The following is a 10,882-nucleotide window of genomic DNA, read 5'->3' on the forward strand; positions in this document are numbered from 1 at the left end:
CTCCAACAGCTCCTGCAGGGCCGGGTGCAGGGTCCTGTGAATCTTCACCCCTTCTGGCCCACCCCCAATATGCAGCCAGAGGATATAAAGCACTCCTGCACTCAACCTGTTGATACAACAAAGCAAAAAAACTGTTAAAAAAAGGCATTCAATCCATCAGTTGTAGCCTAATTCAGCAAAAGTTTTTTGTATTTTTATCAATCAACTGCCAACAACCCCTTTTTATGCAGTAAAAATACAAGTATTTGTTTGCAGTCAAGAAAGGCATTTGGAGCTCTTGGTAACAAAATGTAGTAAACCAACCTTTTTATTCTTTTGGAGGATAGGGTTTTGGGTTTGTGGACAATTTCCAACTGCTCATTAACCTGAAAAACAAATTAATAATTGCACCAGTCCAGTCACAGTAAATATTGACCAAAAGCCATATACAGTCTTTACACATTTTGATTTGTTAAAGCCTTAGCTTAAAATGGATTCAATTTAGACTTTGTCATCACTGGCCTACACACAATAACCCATAATGTCAAAGTGGAATGGGTTTGTTTTTCACAAAGAACAGCAGCTACAAATAAAATAAAAAGTAATATCCCTTTGAGCATGGAGAAGTGACTAAATTACACTTTGGATGGTGTAACAATACACAGTCACTAGAAAGACACAGGAGTCCTTCCTAACTCAGTGGCCGGAGAGGACGTTAACCATTCAGGGATTTCACCATGAGGCCAATGTGACGTTAAAACTGTTAGACTTTAATGGCTGTAATAGGAGAAAACAGGATGGATCAACATTGTATACTGACCAAAAAATATAAAAACGCAACATGCAACAATTTCAAAGATTTTACTGAGTTAATTCATATGGAAATCAGTCAGATGAAATAAATTCATTAGGCCCTTCTACATGGACTGGGAATACAGATATGCATCTGTTGGTCACAGATACCTTAAAAAGGTAGGGGAGTGGATTAGAAAACCAGTCAGTATCTGGTGTGACCATTTGCCTCGTGCAGCGAGACATCTCATTCGCGTAGAGTTGATCAGGCTGTTGATTGTGGCCTGTGGAATGTGTCCCGCTCTTCCAATGGCTGTGCAAAGTCGCTAGGGGAACTGGAACACGCTGTCGTACACGTCGATCCAGAGCATCCCAAACATGCTCAACGGGTGACACGTCTGGTGAGTATGCAGGCCATGGAAGACCTGGGCAATTTTCAGCTTCCAGGAATTCTGTACAGATACTTGTGACATGGGGCTGTGCATTATGCTGAAACGTGATGGCCGCAGATGAATGGCACGACAATGGGCATCAAGATCTCGTCACGGTATCTCTGCGCATTCAAATTGTCATCGATAAAAAGCAGTTGCGTTTGTTGTCCGTAGCAAACCACTCCCCGACACCATACACTCTCTGCCATCTGCCCAGTACAGTTCAAAACTGGGATTCACCTGTGAAGAGCACACTTCTTCAGCATGTCAATGGACATTGAAGGTGAGCATTTACCTACTGAAGCCACTTATGACGCCAAATTGCAGTCAGGTCAAGACTCTGGTGAGGAAACGAGCATGCTGCTGAGCTTCCCCCACAACAAATATTGGTTGTGCAAACCCAGTTTCATTCACTGTCCAGATGACTGGTCTCAGAAAATCCCGCAGGTGAAGAAGCCGGATGTGGAGGTCCTGGACTGGCATGGTTACACGTGGTCTGCGGTTGTGAGGCCTGTTGGGGTTACTGCCAAATTCTCTAAAATGACATTGTATGGTAAAAGAAATTAACATTCAATTCTCAGGCAACAGCTCTGGTGGACACTCTCCTTCAAAACTTGAGACCTCTGTGGTATTGTGTGACAACTGCACATTTTAGAGTGGCCTTTTATTGTCCCCAGCACAAGGTGCAACTATGTAATGATCATGCCGTTTAAATCAGCTTCTTGATAATCCATCCACCTGACAGGTGTGGTGTATCTTGGCAAAGGAAAAATGCTCACCAACAGGGATGTAAACAAATTTGTGCACAACATTTGAGAGAAATAAGCTTTTTGTGCATATGGAACTCTTCAGCTTTATTTCAGCTCATGAAACCAACACTTTACATGTTGCGTTTATATTTTTGTTCAGTATAGTTACTACACAATACTAACAGAGTGAAAAGGAAGCCTGCACAGAATAAAAAAATACTTCCTATTTGCAACAAGGCACTAAAGTAATAGTGCAAAAAAGCATTCAACTTTTTGTCCTGAATTCAAAGTTTTGTGTTTGGGGCAAATTCCATACAACACAGTACCACTCCATATTTTCAAGCATAGTGGTGGCTGCATAATGTTATAGGAATTATTGTTATCGTTAAGGGGAGTTTTTCCAGGATAAAAATCCTAGTTCAGTCTTTCCCACCAGACTTTGGGAGAGGAATTCACCTTCCAGCAGGACAATAACCCAAAAAGGGCAAATCTACATGAGTTGTTTACCAAAAAGACAGTGAATGTTCCTGAGTGGCTGCGTTAGTTGACTAAAATTTGAACTTTCCTACTTGAAAATCTATGGCAAGACCTGAAAATAATGTTGTGTTTTTAAATGGTGTGGAAAGCTCTTAGAGACTTACCCAGAAAGACTGAGCTGTAATTGCAGCCAAAGGTGCTTCTACAAAGTCTCCAGTCATGTGTGGGAATACTCATGTACAGTTAAAGTTGGAAGTTTACATACACTTAGGTTGGAGTCAAACTAGTTTTTCAACCACTTCACAAATTTCTTGTTAACAAACTAGTTTTGGCAAGTCGGTTAGGACATCTACTTTGTGCATGACGCAAGTACATTTTCTAACAATTGTTTACAGACAGATTATTTCACTATCACAATTCCAGTTGGTCAGAAGTTTACACACACTAAGTTGACTGTGCCTTTAAACAGCTTGGAAAATTCCAGAAAATTATGTCATGGCTGTAGAAGCTTCTGATAGGCTAATTGACATCATTTGAGTCAATTGGAGGTGTACCTCAGCAATCACTGCCTCATTGCCTGTATCCGCTACGGGTCCGCGGTCAAACGACCACCCCTCATCACTGTCAAACGCTCCCTAAAACACTTCTGCGAGCAGGCCTTTCTAATCGACCTGGCCCGGGTACCCTGGAAGGATATTGACCTCAACCCGTCAGTTGAGGATGCCTGGTCATTCTTTAAAAGTTACTTCCTCACCATATTAGACAAGCATGCTCCGTTCAAAAAAATGCAGAACTAAGAACAGATATAGCCCTTGGTTCACTCCAGACCTGACTGCCCTCGACCAGCACAAAAACATCCTGTGGCGAACTGCAATAGCATCGAAGAGCCCCCGCGATATGCAACTGTTCAGGGAAGTCAGGAACCAATACACGCAGTCAGTCAGGAAAGCAAAGGCCAGCTTTTTCAAGCAGAAATTTGCATCCTGTAGCTCTAACTCCAAAAAGTTCTGGGATACTGTAAAGTCCATGGAGAACAAGAGCACCTCCTCCCAGCTGCCCACTGCACTGAGGCTAGGTAACACGGTCACCACCGATAAATCCGGGATAATCGAAAACTTCAACAAGCATTTCTCAATGGCTGGCCATGCCTTCCTCCTGGCGACTCCAACCTTGGCCAACAGCCCCGCCCCCCCCGCTGCTACTCGCCCAAGCCTCCCCAGCTTCTCCTTTACCCATATCCAGATACAGATGTTCTGAAAGAGCTGGAAAACCTGGACCCATACAAATCAGCTGGGCTTGACAATCTGGACCCCCTATTTCTGAAACTGTCCGCCGCCATTGTCGCACCCCCTATTACCAGCCTGTTCAACCTCTCCTTCGTATCATCTGAGATCCCCAAGGATTGGAAAGCTGCCGCGGTCATCCCCCTCTTCAAACGGGGAGACACCCTGGACCCAAACTGTTACAGACCTATATCCATCCTGCCCTGCCTATCTAAGGTCTTCGAAAGCCAAGTAAACAAACAGATCACTGACCATCTCGAATCCCACCGTACCTTCTCCGCTGTGCAATCCGGTTTCCGAGCCGGTCACGGGTGCACCTCAGCCACGCTCAAGGTACTAAACGATATCATAACCGCCATCGATAAAAGACATTACTGTGCAGCCGTCTTCATCGACCTGGCCAAGGCTTTCGACTCTGTCAATCACCATATTCTTATCGGCAGACTCAGTAGCCTCGGTTTTTCTAATGACTGCCTTGCCTGGTTCACCAACTACTTTGCAGACAGAGTTCAGTGTGTCAAATCGGAGGGCATGTTGTCCGGTCCTCTGGCAGTCTCTATGGGGGTACCACAGGGTTCAATTCTCGGGCCGACTCTTTTCTCTGTATATATCAATGATGTTGCTCTTGCTGCGGGCGATTCCCTGATCCACCTCTACGCAGACGACACCATTCTGTATACTTCTGGCCCTTCCTTGGACACTGTGCTATCTAACCTCCAAACGAGCTTCAATGCCATACAACACTCCTTCCGTGGCCTCCAACTGCTCTTAAACGCTAGTAAAACCAAATGCATGCTTTTCAACCGTTCGCTGCCTGCACCCGCACGCCCGACTAGCATCACCACCCTGGACGGTTCCGACCTAGAATATGTGGACATCTATAAGTACCTAGGTGTCTGGCTAGACTGCTAACTCTCCTTCCAGACTCATATCAAACATCTCCAATCCAAAATCAAATCTAGAGTCGGCTTTCCATTTCGCAACAAAGCCTCCTTCACTCACGCCGCCAAACTTACCGATCCTCGACGATGTCATCTACAAAATAGCTTCCAATACTCTACTCAGCAAACTGGATACAGTTTATCACAGTGCCATCCGTTTTGTTACTAAAGCACCTTATACGACCCACCACTGCGACCTGTATGCCCTAGTCGGCTGGCCCTCGCTACATGTTCGTCGTCAGACCCACTGGCTCCAGGTCATCTACAAGGCTATGCTAGGTAAAGTGCCGCCTTCTCAGTTCATTGGTCACGATGGCTACACCCACCCGTAGCACGCGCTCCAGCAGGTGTATCTCACTGATCATCCCTAAAGCCAAAACCTCATTTGGACGCCTTTCCTTCCAGTTCTCTGCTGCCTGCGACTGGAACGAATTGCAAAAATCTCTGAAGTTGGAGACTTTTATCTCCCTCAACAACTTTAAACATCTGCTATCCGAGCAGCTAACCGATCGCTGCAGCTGTACATAGTCCATCGGTATATAGCCCACCCAATTTACCTACCTCACCCCCCATACTCCTTTTATTTATTTACTTTTCTGCTCTTTTGCACACCAGTATCTCTACTTGCACATGATCATCTGATGATTTATCACTCCAGTGTTAATCTGCTAAATTGTAATTATTCGATTTATTGCCTACCTCCTCATGCCTTTTGCACACATTGTATATAGATTCTCTTTTTTTCTACCATGTTATTGACTTGTTTATTGTTTACTCCATGTGTAACTGTGTTGTTGTCTGTTCACACTGCTATGCTTTATCTTGGCCAGGTCGCAGTTGCAAATGAGAACTTGTTCTCAACTAGCCTACCTGGTTAAATAAAGGTGAAATAAAAAATAAAGAATACCTGTGGATGTATTTCAAGGCCTACCTTCAAACTCAGTGTCTCTTTGCTTGACATCATGGGAAAATCTAAAGAAAATGCAAGTATAAACACCATGGAACCACACAGCCGTCATACCGCTCAGGAAGGAGAAGCATTCTGTCTCCTAGAGATGAACGTACCTTGGTGCGAAATTCACAAGGACCTTGTGAAAATACTGGAGGAAACAGGTACAAAAGTATCTCTAACCACAGTAAAACGAGTCCTATATCGACAACCTGAAAGGCCTCTCAGCAAGGAAGAAGCCACTGCTATAAAACCACCACAAAAATGCCAGACTACGGTTTGCAACTGCACACTGGGACAAAGATTGTACTTTTTGGAGAAATATCCTCTGGTCTGACGAAACAAAAATATAACTGTTTGGCAATAATGACCATCGTTATGTTTGGAGTAAAAAGGGGGAGGCTTGCATGCCGAAGAACACCATCCCAACCATGAAGCACGGGGGTGGCAGCATCATGTTGTGGGGGTGCTTTGCTGCAGGAGGGACTGGTGCACTTCAAAATAGATGGCATCATGAGGTAGGAAAATTGTGTGGATATATTGAAGCAACATCTCAAGACATCAGTCAGGAAGTTAAAGCTTGGTTGCAAATGGGTTTTCCAAATGGACAATGACCACAAGCATACTTCCAAAGTCAAGGTATTGGAGTGGCCATCACAAAGCCCTGACCTCAATCCTATAGAAAATGTGTGGGCAGAACTGAAAAAGCGTGTGCGAGCAAGGAGGCCTACAAACCTGACTCAGTTACACCAGCTCTGTCAGGAGGAATGGGCCAAAATTCAGAAGCTTGTGGAAGGCTACCCGAAACGTTTGACCCAAGTTAAACAATTTAAAGGCAATGCTACCAAATACTAATTGAGTATATGTAAACTTCTGACCCACTGGGAACATGATGAAAAGAATAAAAAATTATATTATTCAGACTTTTCCGATTCTTAAAATAAAGTGGTGATCCTAACTGACCTAAGACATGGAATTGTTAACTAGGATTAAATGTCAGGATTGTGAAAAACTGAGTTTAAATGTATTTAGCTAAGGTGTATGTAAACTTATGACTTCAACTGTAAATTAGATATTTTCACTTTGTCATTACGGGGTAGTGTGTAGATGGGTGAGGGAAAAATTTATATTTAATCAATTTTGAATTCAGGCTGTAACAAAATGGTGAATAGGTCAAGGGGTATGAATACCTTCTGAAGGCACTGTAAGATGACATTCATTTATGAAGAAAGTTAGAGAACCACAGCCGGTCATAAATCCCATAAAGCCTAGAGGTCAAACAGGGAAATGTTTCCAAATGTTTCCCCATCATTAATTTCCCCCACAGGGGCCTTTAGGCTTACCCTGGCGTGGCGTTTTGATAACCGTGTAAATCTCTCTAGGACAAGGTGACTTAGGACAGTGCCTTCGGAAAGTATTCAGACCCCTTGACATTTTGTTACAATCCAGTCTTATTCTAAAATTGAATAAATAAAAATCCTCAGCAATCTACACAATAACAAAGAGAACAGATTTATGAACATTTGCAAATTTATTAAAAAAATAACAAATACCTTATTTACATAAGTATTCAGACCCTTTGCTATGAGACTCGAAATTAAGCACAGGTGCATCCTGTTTTACATTGATCATCCTTGAGTTGTTTTTACAACTTAATTGGAGTCCACCTGTGGTAAATTCAATTGATTGGACATGATTTGGAAAACACACACACACCTGACTATATAAGGTCCTACAGTTTACAGTGCATGTCAGAGCAAAACAACAAGCCATGAGGTCTAAGGAATTGTCCGTAGAGCTCTGAGACAGGATAGTGTCGAGGCACTGATCTGGGGAAGGGTACCAAAACATGTCTGCAGCAATGAAGGTCCCCAAGAACACACTGGACTCCATCATTCTAAAATGGAAGAAGTTTGGAACCACCAAGACCCTTTCTAGAGCTAGCCGCCCGGCCAAACTGAGCAATCGGGGGGGCCTTGGTCAGGGAGGTGACCAAGAACCTGATGGTCACTCAGAAAGCTCCTCTGGGGCAATGGAAAAACCATCCAGAAGGACAACCATAATCTGCAGCCCTCCACCAAGCAGGCCTAAATGATAGAGTGGCCAGACAGAAGCCACTCCTCAGTAAAAGGCACATGACAGCCCGCTTGGAGCTTGCCAAAAGGCACCTAAAGGACTCTCAAACCATGAGAAACAAGATTCTCTGGTCTGATGAAACCAAGATTCAACCTTGTGGCCTGAATGCCAAGCATCACGTCTAGAGGAAACCTGGCACCATCCCTACAGTGAAGCATGGTGGTGGCAGCATCATGCTGTGGGGGTGTTTTTCAGCGGCAGTGACTAGGAGACTAGTCAGGATCGAGGCAAAGATGAACGGTGCAAAGTACAGAGAGATCCTTGATGAAAACCTGCTCCAGAACGCTCAGGACCTGACTGGGGCGAAGGTTCACCTTCCAACAGGACATTAACCCTAAGCACATAGCCAAGGCAACGCAGGAGTGGCTTCGGGATAAGTCTCCATGTCCTTGAGTGGCCCAGCCAGAGCCCGGACTTGAACCAGATCAAACATCTCTGGAGAGACCTGGAAATAGCTGAGCAGCAACACTCCCCATACAACCTGACAAAGCTTGAGAGCATGGGAGAAACTCCCCAAATACAGGTGTGCCAAGCTTGTAGCGTCATACCCAAGAAGACTCAAGGCTGTAATTGCTGCCAAAGGTGCTTCAACAAAGTACTGAGTAAAGGGTCTGAATACTTATGTAAATGTGATGTTTAACAAATGACAAAATAGCAAACATTTCTAAAAACATGTTTTTTTTGTCATTATGGGGTAGTGTGTAGATTGATGAGAATTTTAGAATAAGGCTGTAACCTAACATGTGGAAAAAGTCAAGGGGTCTGAACACTTTCCGAAGGCACTGTATTCGCCTGTATTTACCCCCCCCAAAAAACTGAAATACTAGTTGGCTACTAATGTGGCCATCATAAAGAACAACAAATGCCATGATCTGGATGAGACTGTCGAATCGAGGCAAAGGTAAGAATCTCTGTATTACCTCTCATGTTGGCTACATTTCTTTAAAATAGACAGTTTTGGGAACCGTCTTGTGCAAGTTTTAAATTGATACAATACCTGTTAGCAAAGGTGTCAGCTAGAGATGACGTGCAGGAGCTTACAGGGATTTGTAGTTTTGCATGATGTCTACTTTGATGCTTATTAGAATTTTTTAATCTGAGTGTAAATAGAGCCGAATATCTCTATCTCACCTTGTCGAAGAGAGATTTACATGGATATCAAAATGTCACGCCAAGGTAAGACAAAACGACAGCCCTTATTTTAAGTGTTTCTAAAATCTCCTATGGGAAAAATTCATGGTGGAAAAACGATTGGAACCATTTCCTTGTTTGACTGCTAGGTTTTATGGGTATTATGACACCTCCACTGTCAGGCTCTATTGTACATGAGATAACTCACCAGAGACTTCACAGAGATCAACAGTGATCTCACAAGATGGTCCCAATTCTCCTCTGGCGTCACAAGGAAGTTGACTTCAACAGCCACTTCAAATAGGTAGTCTGAGAAATACAAAAAGTAGGCATCTACTTTAATACTCATACACAGCTCTATAACTATTGTACAAAGGCTAGTGACTTGAAACTTTTGTTATAGCCTTTGAATTACATTAAAAATACCTTTTTGAAAATAAAAAAGAAATCACCTTCTGGTAAGTGTGATACTTCGGTGTGATTTCTGGCTTTCTCTGCAAAGTAAACATGCAAGACAGTTTTCATAAACCAGACAACAAAGTATGCAAATTAAATTGCTGACTACCTACCATAATGTCTGCTGTCGAAAAACGGTTCAACCATGTTTGGGAGATGGTTGAAGGGATCCTGGGTATCAGTGGGTGTATGAGTGTCACTGGATGCTGTAGACTCACCCAGAGTCATTTTCAGCAATTCCTCATTGCCAGACTCCTCACCTTGGTCATCCACCTCTGTTGTGTGTGACACGATGTTAAACTCTGTAGGAGGAATGGAATCTGTAGTTTGAGCATCCACGTTCCTTCGCATAGCAGACGGAGTGCGTGACGAGGATTTGGGATTCAAAACAGGGGGCTGGTGTGTGGAGGCGTCACTTCCAAGGTGTGCTGTGTGGGTCTGAGTGGCATCCCTCCCTGACGTCCCATGACGAGTGACCACCATGTGGGGAGTGGGAGTCAAGGGCAGATGGGACTCACGGTCCACCACATCTCCACTCAAGTTACCCACTTTCCAATCTTCCTTTGTCAGGTGGCTCTCATCTGCTTCAGTCCCCTCTGAGATTCCTCTGTTCCAATCTTCCTCCTCTCTCTGAACAGGAGAAGACTTGAAGAGCCCCTCTCTGACCATTTGCTCCTCTGCTTCCCATGGTGGAAGCTCATTGGACACAGAGGAGGAAGTGAGTTGGTCAAAATAGTCCAACACCAACTCCGGGTTGGTCTGAGCTGGCGGGGTGGGGCTCTCCAGTAAAATGGCCTCCGTAGGTTCACCCCTCTTCATGGGAAGAAACTTGGTGAAACTTCCCAGAGAGGGAAAAGGTTCCAGTTCTATCAGTTTTGGTTCAGTCATCAGCTTCCAGTCTTCTTCGGTGGTATCACCATAAGCATTGTACGTGACTGGCGGTATGAACGCCTCGTATCGCCCATAGAAGCCCCTGTGGGGTGGACTGGGTTTGCCTCTGATCAGCTGAACCACGTGGAGGATGTTGGAGAGGGACGTGTACTTGGCCTCACGCCAACACTTCTCCAGGATCCTGTGACCCCCCGCGACCCCCAGGGGCTCGTCCAGGTGGATCTGGTCCAGCTTCCCGCTGCATGCGTCTGACTGGGTGAAGTCCTCTAGGTGGAGGAGCACACGTTTACCAGGGTCTACCTGGATGGTCCAGTTGCACCAGAGAGGTGGGTTGGAGCACAGGTAGTCTGGGGAGAAGAACTCGCCGCTCTTGCCGCGCATCACCTGGTGGCAGCTTCGCAGCGCGAAGAACGCGTTGCCCACATTACCATGACTGTCATCTGAGAAGTTGTGGACAGAGAGTGTAGAGGACAATCCAGTAATGTCCAAATGTCAGTCATAGGCCTAACACCCCCAACACACACACACTTGAGAATTAAACAAAGACCATAGTACAGGGCCCAAAGGCTACATAATAAATATTTGTCTTACCGGGAGGGTTGTAAGCGTCATTCCTAAAGTTATTTATCTAAGGACGTAATAAAAACGTTGAGGTAGCATTAAACCA

At 44.5% G+C, this 10,882-nt stretch overlaps 1 long non-coding RNA gene across 1 annotated transcript; it reads right to left on the minus strand.

Annotated features, from left to right (window-relative positions):
* Nucleotides 1-2: 2 nt before the first annotated feature.
* LOC120028123 lies at nucleotides 3-9,162 on the minus strand. The gene is made up of 3 exons (XR_005473389.1): nucleotides 9,077-9,162; nucleotides 304-365; nucleotides 3-106 (listed from the first exon to the last, which is right to left on the minus strand). It is a non-coding gene; the product is annotated as an uncharacterized LOC120028123 (long non-coding RNA).
* Between the last annotated feature and the right edge of the window lie 1,720 nt (nucleotides 9,163-10,882).

Source organism: Salvelinus namaycush, chromosome 2, assembly GCF_016432855.1.
Source record: "Salvelinus namaycush isolate Seneca chromosome 2, SaNama_1.0, whole genome shotgun sequence".
Lineage (NCBI taxonomy): Eukaryota > Metazoa > Chordata > Actinopteri > Salmoniformes > Salmonidae > Salvelinus > Salvelinus namaycush.